Genomic DNA, 9,469 nt, shown 5'->3' with positions numbered 1-9,469 from the left:
GGAGAGTACATATGGAGCCTAGGGATTTGGGACCAGCAGTAGAAGCCCAATGGCCCACATAAGTGTGAAATTCTCTGGAAAGCTTTTGTTTTAACTGAAAAATTCAAGCAACATTTTTTTTTTACTTAATTTTTCCTTCATTAGTTCAATGCATCATAAAAGTAATATTTCAATTTTCTTTATTCCCATTAAAACTGATGTTCCAGGGAGATACCCATCTCAATCCCATGGCTTCTGGTACAATCTGACATTATGCTGTATTACTCTGAAGACCAAGGTACTCCAACCTGGTGCTTGGAGGTATGGAAGCATGCAACCTAATACCTGTGTTCATGTCTTTACTTATTCAACCTCCAAGTTACCTGTATATATTGTTAAAGGTTATAGCTCATGGATCGAAAGGAAGCAAACATGAGAGTGAGCTATGCTTTCTCCTTCAAACACTAATTGCAACCTGGTGATATACCAATACTGTTTGGTTCAATCACTAGTAGAGGGAGGAGAGGCCCAGGGAAAAATTAAATCCACGTAAGAGCTGCATAGTGATCAAAACCCTTTAGAGTTCTTTAGATTCTGTTGGGCCTGACTTCCCTATTTTAAACCCAGTATTTATAGGTTTACTCCTTCTGTACTAAGCAGCATAAACAATGAGATGTTAGTATATGATTGGGGGATAAATAAAGCTAAACTGAAGCACAGTATGAGCATTCTCTACTCTTCCCACTCTCTTCCCCACTTTGGATATTGGTCAGAGTTTGTTATAATGATAACATTGTTTGCTTTTATTTGTGCAATAAAGGAAATCTATAATAATAAAAACATAATATGCTAATTAGGCTGGACAGCTGAACATCCTTCCAGACGACCTTCTGGACAAAGCTGGGGCTGTGAGGGCTGAGCCCCTTGTACAAATTTTGTGCATCAGGCCTCTACTATATTATAATTTGTTATAACTTCCAGGCTGAACTAATATATTATACTTCAAGGTATTTTTTGAGGTTGTGTTTAAAATAATATTGATATCACAAATATCTTCAACTCAGTGTTTAGACATGTCTTATTAAAAATTTTAGTGGGCAGCATTAATACATGTTAACAAAAATTCACTTGTACCTAACACCATGCCTGGCATTTATTGCCATTTAATAAATATTAATTCAACTAGAGGCCCGTTTCATGAAGAGAGTCATGCAATAGGCTATCCTTTCCCCTGGCTGTCAGCACCGGTTTTCCTCCGGCACCTGGGACCCAGGCCTTCGCTTCGGCAAGAGCCTTCAGTCTTCACTCTGCTGCTTCGTGTGTGTGTATGCAAATTAATCGTCATCTTTGTTGGGTTAATTTGAACACTCTCCTGATTGGCTGGTGAGTGGAGGGATGGTCAATTTACATGTTTGTCTATTATTAGGTAATATTGATAAAAGAAAGAGACACATTAGTGAGTAAAAGTAATCACAGAATCCCTTTTAAGAACATAGTGAAAGATAAAGAAAACACTGCCATAATTATACCCTAGGTGAGTTCTTGATATTTTCTATTACTTGTGTATTCTGGCAAATTAATATATAAGATCAAATCATTAACATTTCAAATAAATGGTGTTGTCACTTTACTTAGAAAAACATTTTTAAATTTTAAATAAGCCAAATGAATCGTTATTTTAATCATTCTGTAATTTTAGCCACCTCTCACTACACAACATTTTGTATATGTGTGTATTTCTATGTACAGCTTTTTAGGTTCTCTGAATTCCAGCTCAGGTTGACTAATGCTGATGAGACTTAGGATAGCCCCTTCAGCTAGAGTGACAAGAAAGAACTCCTGAGTTTTTACTTACTGGTTATTGAATTACGACACATGCTTAAGTAAGAGGCTAGAACTCAAGAAAGAGCCACTTGAATTATTCAAGGTAAATCTTGTCCTCCTTCTGTTTTAGGAGAGGGGCGGGGGGGGGGGGAGGAAATGCTTCATCCCCATTCTTATTATTATTTATAGATGGAAATTAGTTGAAATGTATTAGTGTTGGCTATCTTTATTTTTATGCTTATTAAATATCTATAAGTCTTCTAGCTAATTGTTGATTATCCATGTGGTACATAACTCTGAATTGTCATTTTTGAGTTCAGCTCCCTACATCTGAGTTCGTGTACTAAATAATTTATGCCCTGATGATTATCGGTTAACGAGAAAAGAAAAAAAAAAACAGAGTTGGTCAACAATTGCAAAGAAATTATGAGAAATGGGATAACACTGGGGGAATTGTATCACTTCTCCAGCCTTGCTCCATCTGCTTCAGTACTGGGAAGTAAAGTTAACTTCCCATTCTGTCTGGTCCATGCTTGCCTAATGAAAATGAAATTCCTGTCATGATTGTCTTTGAAAACAGAACAAACAAGAGTTAATTTATCTTCTACTCCAATAGAAATCATTAGCACTTTTAATAGAAATGTATAATTTACAAATTACTAGCATGTTTTAAAAGACTGTCGTAACATCTATAAGCCTAACATGTAAAACTGAAACCAGAACACTTTAGGGAAACACCACTTTGGTTCCTTCCTTCATATGCTTATGGGAAGTTCAAGAAATACTCATTTTACTGAGTTTGGTCAGTTTAGGTTTAGATTCAACATGCCATCTGTATGGAGGCAGATGTGGTTAGTGGGGTAGTAGAACAGAATTTGTCCCATGCAAAGCTTTCATTAGGTCACATTAAAGGGGGCTTTTATTTCCCATGACACTATATTTTCCTTGACATGGAGATCCTCACCTGCTACCAAAAATGCAAATAATTAACATATGCAAAAAATTTTAACCAAAATTTTAAGATAAACCTCATGTAATTTCCTGTATATTTTTTTGTGTGGCTCCTAATAGCAAGGTTAATGAGAAATGTTCATACAATAGATGATTTAGCTACAGGAAAACAATGCCTTATTATTTTTATTCTTTGACGCATCGGCCATGGGAAATTTATTGAGGAAAGGGACTTTAGGAGGAGAATTCCAAAATCTTCTGGAAATTCCACATATGGTCAAGGGACTCAGACCCATGACTCCTGGAGAGTGTCAGCAATGACATTGCGTAGGAATTGTTATTGCATCATGGCTCAGGAATCTATCACAGAGGAGCCCACAGAGGAAGCGGGCTTTTATGGTCACTGTTACCACTTGGTTGCTGGGCCAGGAGGACACATGGAAGACTTCCTCTATTCAGGAGATGTATTATTTGCTTACCATGGACCAGGATCTTGGGGTTCAGTTCAGACCCTGTTTCATGGAAATTACTGTCAGGAGGGGAGAAAAATAAAATCACTAATAATACAGTATATTAGGCTACAGCAGTGGGACTTAACATCTATTTCCTGAACAAGCAACATCATTTTCACCTATGAAATTCTAGAAATGCAAATTGCTGCCCCATCCCTTCTGAAACAGAAACTCTGCAGGTAGATTGTTATAATTTGTGTTTCAACAAGCCTTCTAGGTGATTCTGATATACCCACTAGGCTCAAAGTAGGCTCACAGAATAAGGGGAGAACAGATTGGGAGACCTGAACCCAGATGGTGGCAGGTTGAGGGCAGAGGATATTGTTGCCTGGACTTTGTAAAGATAAGCAGTTTGTTGAGAAAAAAAAACAAAAGAAGGGAATAGGGAGCAGTGGAAGCAGAGTATTCCAGAGAGTACAGTAAGCTCAAAGAACCAAGAATGGAAAGACTGAAGCAGAGGGTGGAAAAGGAGACAGACAGATCCAGAGAGGAGTATGTAGAGATCAGAAGAGGCCCAGTGAAGCAGGACTTCTATAATGACGAGGGACCTAAACTGTGTCTTGAAGACCTTGGTGTCCTGTAGACATTGAAATTAAATTGCATGGTTAGATTAGCATTTTAAAAAGTTCACTTGGCCTAAATGAGTGGATGATGGAGGAATGAAGCTTGAAGCTGAACCAGTTATTAGATTTCTACAATGATCCAGACCAGAGAAAGGAGAGCTTAGCCTAGTGTGGTAGGGCTAGGAAATGGGGAATGGTCCCAAATAGGGGAGATGTTACAAAAAGTTACTTGGTAAAACCACATCCTATATAATAAAAGCCTAATATGCAAATTGAACAAATGGTGGAACAACTGGTGGAATGACCAGTTGCTATGACGTGTACTGACCACCAGGAGGCAGACACTCAACACAGGAGCTGCCCCCAGCCTGCACAGCCCCAGGCCAGCCAAGATGGGTGCCAGTGATGCCAGTGGGGGCCCTCCAATCACCCCACCAGATGCCCCAGAGGGGGAAGCGACCGGCAGTGGAGGCAGGGCAATTGGAGGCAGGGCCGGCCAGTGAGTGGGCAGTGCCAAGCTGGCCAAGGTGGGTCCCAGCAGGCCCCCTCACCCAATTGCCCCACAGATCAGCCCTGATCGCTGGCCAGGCCTAGGGACTCTACCAGTTGCATGAATTTCATGCACCAGGCCTCTAGTATTATAATATGTCACAAATGCTAAAGCTTATTATTTGTAGGTGTGATAAGAAAAGCTGACAAGAGAGTGGAAAGAGAAATAAACAGAACTAAAAATTGTATGCACAGTATCACCCAATTTTTGAAATATATGTTCATAAATACATGTACAATATTGGAAGATATATAGAAATGTCTTTATCTCTGGGTGATGAGATCACACATAATTTTTGTTTTCTTATTTCCCAAATTTTCTACACTAAAAGTGAATCATATTTATAATCAGGAACTATAACTTTTAGGGAAGAAAGGAAGGAAAGAAGAAAAGGGGGAGGGAAGGAAAGGAAGAAAAGTGGGAGGAGAGGAGAAAGAGTCCTATTTGAAAACTGAATGGGATAATGTATGGGAAGTCAGAATGGTTCTAGAAATAGAGGTAAATTAGAGTACCTACAGGAGCCTTTTAAACTTAACCCACCTTAAAAAAAATTACCTATGCAGCAGGCCTGACAGACTATGAGATGGAGCTCAGATATATTGTGAGGAAGCAAGGGGTGGCAGGGGAGATGGGGAGAATTGGACATGAGAGGGAGCCAGTTAGGGGAGTAAGGAGGTTGTGTCCTCCTGGACTGTCCATTCCACTGGTTTAGCCAGATCTACAAAAGTCACAAGAAGGCGATGTGCACGCAGGGAAGTTGTAGTCTTTGAGTCTGACTTCTTGGATAGAGGCTATGCTGCTAAACTATGCCAAGGATGGGCTGCCCAGATCCTGACCCACCCCAGGCCCTGCCTCATGGATCCAGAGCTCTTGGTGCTTTATAGTTGTTGAAATAAGTTGATCATTTGTGTTGCAAAAGAGGGGTGCTAAAGACCATTCTTTCAGTGCCTTGGCAGCTACTTTTTTTTCTGGACCAATTTCTTTGCTATAGGAAATGACAGTTCTAAAATAATGATGATGATGATGATGATGATGATGATGATGGGAATCTATGGGCGATTGGGTTATGCTTATCAGGGATCTGGGAGTGTCACTACTGATGACAGAAAGGTTTGGGATCATGTCATTCATGAAGTAACAAGTGGCTAGAATTTCAGGAAACCATAATAACAATAATGAATACTGTCACTTGTCACTATGATAAGCACTTTACAACATTATTATTTAATCTCACAACAACCCTATCAGATTGTTGTTGTTTTTAATATACCATTTACAGAGGAGAGAAACAGGCCTCAGACACCAGTGATTCTACTGAGTGTTGGGGCCTTGCTTTAAAACAAGATCATTTTTATTAAAAAGTCAGTACTAAGAGTTCTGAATATGAATGTTGATGGTTGCACAGCAATGAGAATGCACTTAATGTCACCGAGTGAACCGCACACTTAAGAATGGTTATGGTGGATTGCTTTCCAGACGACAGAGTGGAAGGCCAGTGAGTTGTTCATAATGGCAGAAGAAGAAATGAATGAAAACTATCCAGCAGAAATCCATGAGTATTTATCAACATTTGAGAATTCCATTGGTGCTGTGGATGACATGCTGAAGACCATGATGTCTGTTTCTGGAAATGAGTTGTTACAGAAGTTGGACCCACTTGAACAAGCAAAAGTGGATTTAGTTTCTGATTACATGTTAAATTCAGTGTTTTGGGTTTATCTGGCAATTCAGGGAGTTAATCTGAAGGAACACCCAGAAAGCAGGAATTGGGAAGAGTCAGAGTATACATGAACAGAGTCAAGGAAATAACTGAGAAGAAGAAGGCTGCCAAGCTAGACCAAGGTGCAGCTTCAAGATCTGTGGAAAACGCCCTCTGGGAACCAAAACCTAAAAATGCATCTAAAGTTGCCAGTAAAGGAAAAAGTAAAAAATAAACTTTTGGCTTTGATGTACACATGTTCAAAAAGTACATAATTTTTATTGTTTAACACAAAACAGATGGTAATTAAGTGACAATGCAAGATTTAAATGTATTTCTTATTGAATTCATATATAAAATTTACATTTGAATTTGTAATGCTAAATACATTTTACCCCAGAAAGATGAAGTTATCTTTAGTAATTTTCCTATAGCATACTGTGAGGTTTTCAACACTGTGGTATATTTTATATTTATAGTTTACCATCTCTCTTGACAGGACTCTGGTTTCCTTATATAGGTCAACCTTTCAAGTACTATTTTATAAACAACCCTTAAAGTGTAAGTTCAATGTTCTTTGTAAACATTTGTCTATTTTAAATGAATAATGACTTTATGAAGTATGCTTTTGAAGTCTGAAGTTATAAATACATAAACAAGAAAAATTGAAATGACTTAAATGTGTTTTTTTATGTTTTCATGATTTTGGGGAATTGCTTCTTTTGATATTTGAAGTGTGAATTTAAGACTTCAAGGTTATACTTTAACTCTTAGCACTCTGCCTATATGTCCCATTTGAAGTAAAATATATTCTCATTAATTGTGGATGGGAAATGAAGTTGTAATTGATGGCTGAATTTTGGCTTAATGGCTACATACTACCAATAAAGGATGTCAATGTGTAAAAAAAAAAAAAAAAGAATGGTTATGATACTAAATTTTATATCATATTTTTTACCACATTTTTTTAAAAGGCTAATTAACTATCACACAATGTACTATGTATGATGTGCAATGTACCATCATACATCATATTGCTATATTCAAAAGATATTTTGATGTGATCATTTTTATAATCCTTGGCATTAAGGAAATGCCTGCTTTTTGAAGAGAAAAACAGGTGTTCTACAATCCTCCCTCATTTCTTTCTTTCTCATCTACTTTCTCATCCTTCCTTTCCCTTCCTTTCACTTCTCCCCATTCGAAACAAATTATTAGAGGGACAGACTGCCCCCCCCTCCTCAACACACACACACACACACACACACACACACACACACCGCAGAGGAAATGAGCAAGTGAACTGACACAGTTCCTAAGGAATGAAAAAAGCCAAGGGACAGACCCCGTGAAGCCTAAACCCCTGGCTGCACTTCCTGAAATTCTCCCAGCCCCACCTTTTAGGCAAGTTTGCAGACAGGAGTGTGGTGATGCTACCCTCTGACCACAAGGTGGGGTTTTGTATTGGGACATACTGGATATCACAAGGCTTTCTTTTATTAGCCTTTTCCACTTAGAAACCTTTCTACACCTAGATATGATTAAGGGCGACCCTAGGCAGAGCTCACTACACATTCTTTCCCAAGCTGCAAGACTCCGAAAGCATCCAGGATGGAATCTGTGCAGAGCTTAAGACCTGCATCTAGAACACTTACCTATCACAGAAAAGATAAAATATCTTATTTTCTTAAAATTTCTTTTTCTTTCACCATGATATATTTATGAAGGGAGGTAGTGCTTTCCTATGCTATAGGTTCCTCCACAAAGCCCTGCAAAGATCAAGGTGAGCCTGAGTCTCTCTCTCTCTTTTTCTTTCTCTGTTTCTTTTAAGAATATCAGTATATTGAAGAAAGGGGGTGAGGAGAAAGAAAAAGGAGGACGAAGAGGAAGGAGAGAAACTATCGAAATAGGTGCATAAGACTTAAAAATAAATCAACTGCCTATATTTAGTAAACTATACTTATACATTGTAATGTATTGCAATAGATTCATGTTATTAAAAATAGTTCTCACTACATGTAAGCCAAAACATTATGCTGTATACCTGAGACTTATACAGTGATGTATGTCAATTATATATCAACTAGAGACCCAGCGCGTAACTGAAATCACGGGAGGAGGCACCCGCCTGCCACCTGCCCCTGCTGCGAGGAGGCGCCCGGCTGGGCGCTGGGCCTGAGAGGTGCTCCATGCACCTCATGGTGACTGGTCGTTTGGTCGTGATGCTTCTTGACCTTTTATTATTATGAAAACACTGGAGAAAAGATTTTATGCAGTAGAATAAAAGAAAGACACTTCATAGTGCATTCAGGCTCAGTGTCCAAGCTAGGATAAAAAGTTTCAGGCTGAATATTTAGTTTCTCTGCTTTCAATCCTACCAATATCTGACAGAGAATGTGACCTTATTCAGTGATCACATCAAAGACCAGCTTCATGAGTTTTTGTGAATAGAAAAGTTGAGATCTAATATATAGCATGATGACTATAGTTGATCATACCATATTTGAATACTGGAAATTTGCTAAGAGATTTCAGGTTCTCTCATCACACAAAAAAATGGTAACTATGGGAGAAAATTATATGTTAAAGGGCTTAACTATAATAATCACTTCACTTACATGTATATGAAATTATCATGCTACCTTAAGCACATACAATTATTATTTTAAAAAAGAACCTAATACAGTGACTGGAATACAAGAAATATTAATCTATTATATACCCCTCACCCTCTACCCTCCCTTCCTGCCTCTGTCTTCTTTGCACCACCAACAATAACCACTGCTTCAGGCTACTGTGCTGTCTGATTGAGAAGCTCCACTCAGGACTTGGAAGTGCTTAATTAAGCAACAATTGTCCCATACCCAAGTAACGTTTTAATGTTAGTTTAGACACTTCGTCAAGTGTCGAAGTTGATGGAGACTCTGTTCTTCCAATCGCTTGCACTAAAGTCTTCGTCATCAATGTGTTATCTTTTGCTCACATCTCATATCCAGCCCCTCAGGATTTTGTGCTGTTTTTTAAATATCCAGAAACTGCCCGTTAGTTACCATCTGTCTCTGCAGTAACCACCATGGCCTGCTATAAACAAACAAACAAACAAACAAATCTCTCCTGGATTCCCACAATAACGACTAACTGCTCATTGTGATTTACCTTTGTCCCCACTACCTTTGTTCCCTCACAGTCAGAGTGTCAGATCATGTCACCGATTTGCTTATGATCCTGCAATGACTCCCCACTCAGTGCAAGCTGAAATCCTTCTGACCTGCACAGCCTATCAGATCTGGCCCATTACTCTCTGTTCTCCTTTCCTATTCATTCTCCGGACCCCCTCCCACCCAGGTACGTGGCCTCCTACTGTTCCTCAAATAACCACTCAGTTCCCAAT

At 38.8% G+C, this 9,469-nt stretch overlaps 1 pseudogene across 1 annotated transcript; it reads left to right on the top strand.

Moving 5' to 3' along the window:
• Positions 1 to 5,888: 5,888 nt before the first annotated feature.
• Positions 5,889 to 6,313, top strand: LOC308531041 (nuclear nucleic acid-binding protein C1D-like; annotated as a pseudogene). Its single transcript has one exon. The product of its transcript is annotated as a nuclear nucleic acid-binding protein C1D-like (transcript).
• The last annotated feature ends 3,156 nt before the right edge of the window (positions 6,314 to 9,469 follow it).

The sequence above is a fragment of the Myotis nattereri genome (assembly GCF_964212035.1).
Source record: "Myotis nattereri genome assembly, chromosome: 1".
Classification (NCBI taxonomy): Eukaryota; Metazoa; Chordata; class Mammalia; order Chiroptera; family Vespertilionidae; genus Myotis; species Myotis nattereri.
Note: the sequence above shows the minus strand (reverse complement) of the source record. Positions and strands in the feature narration are given on the sequence as shown.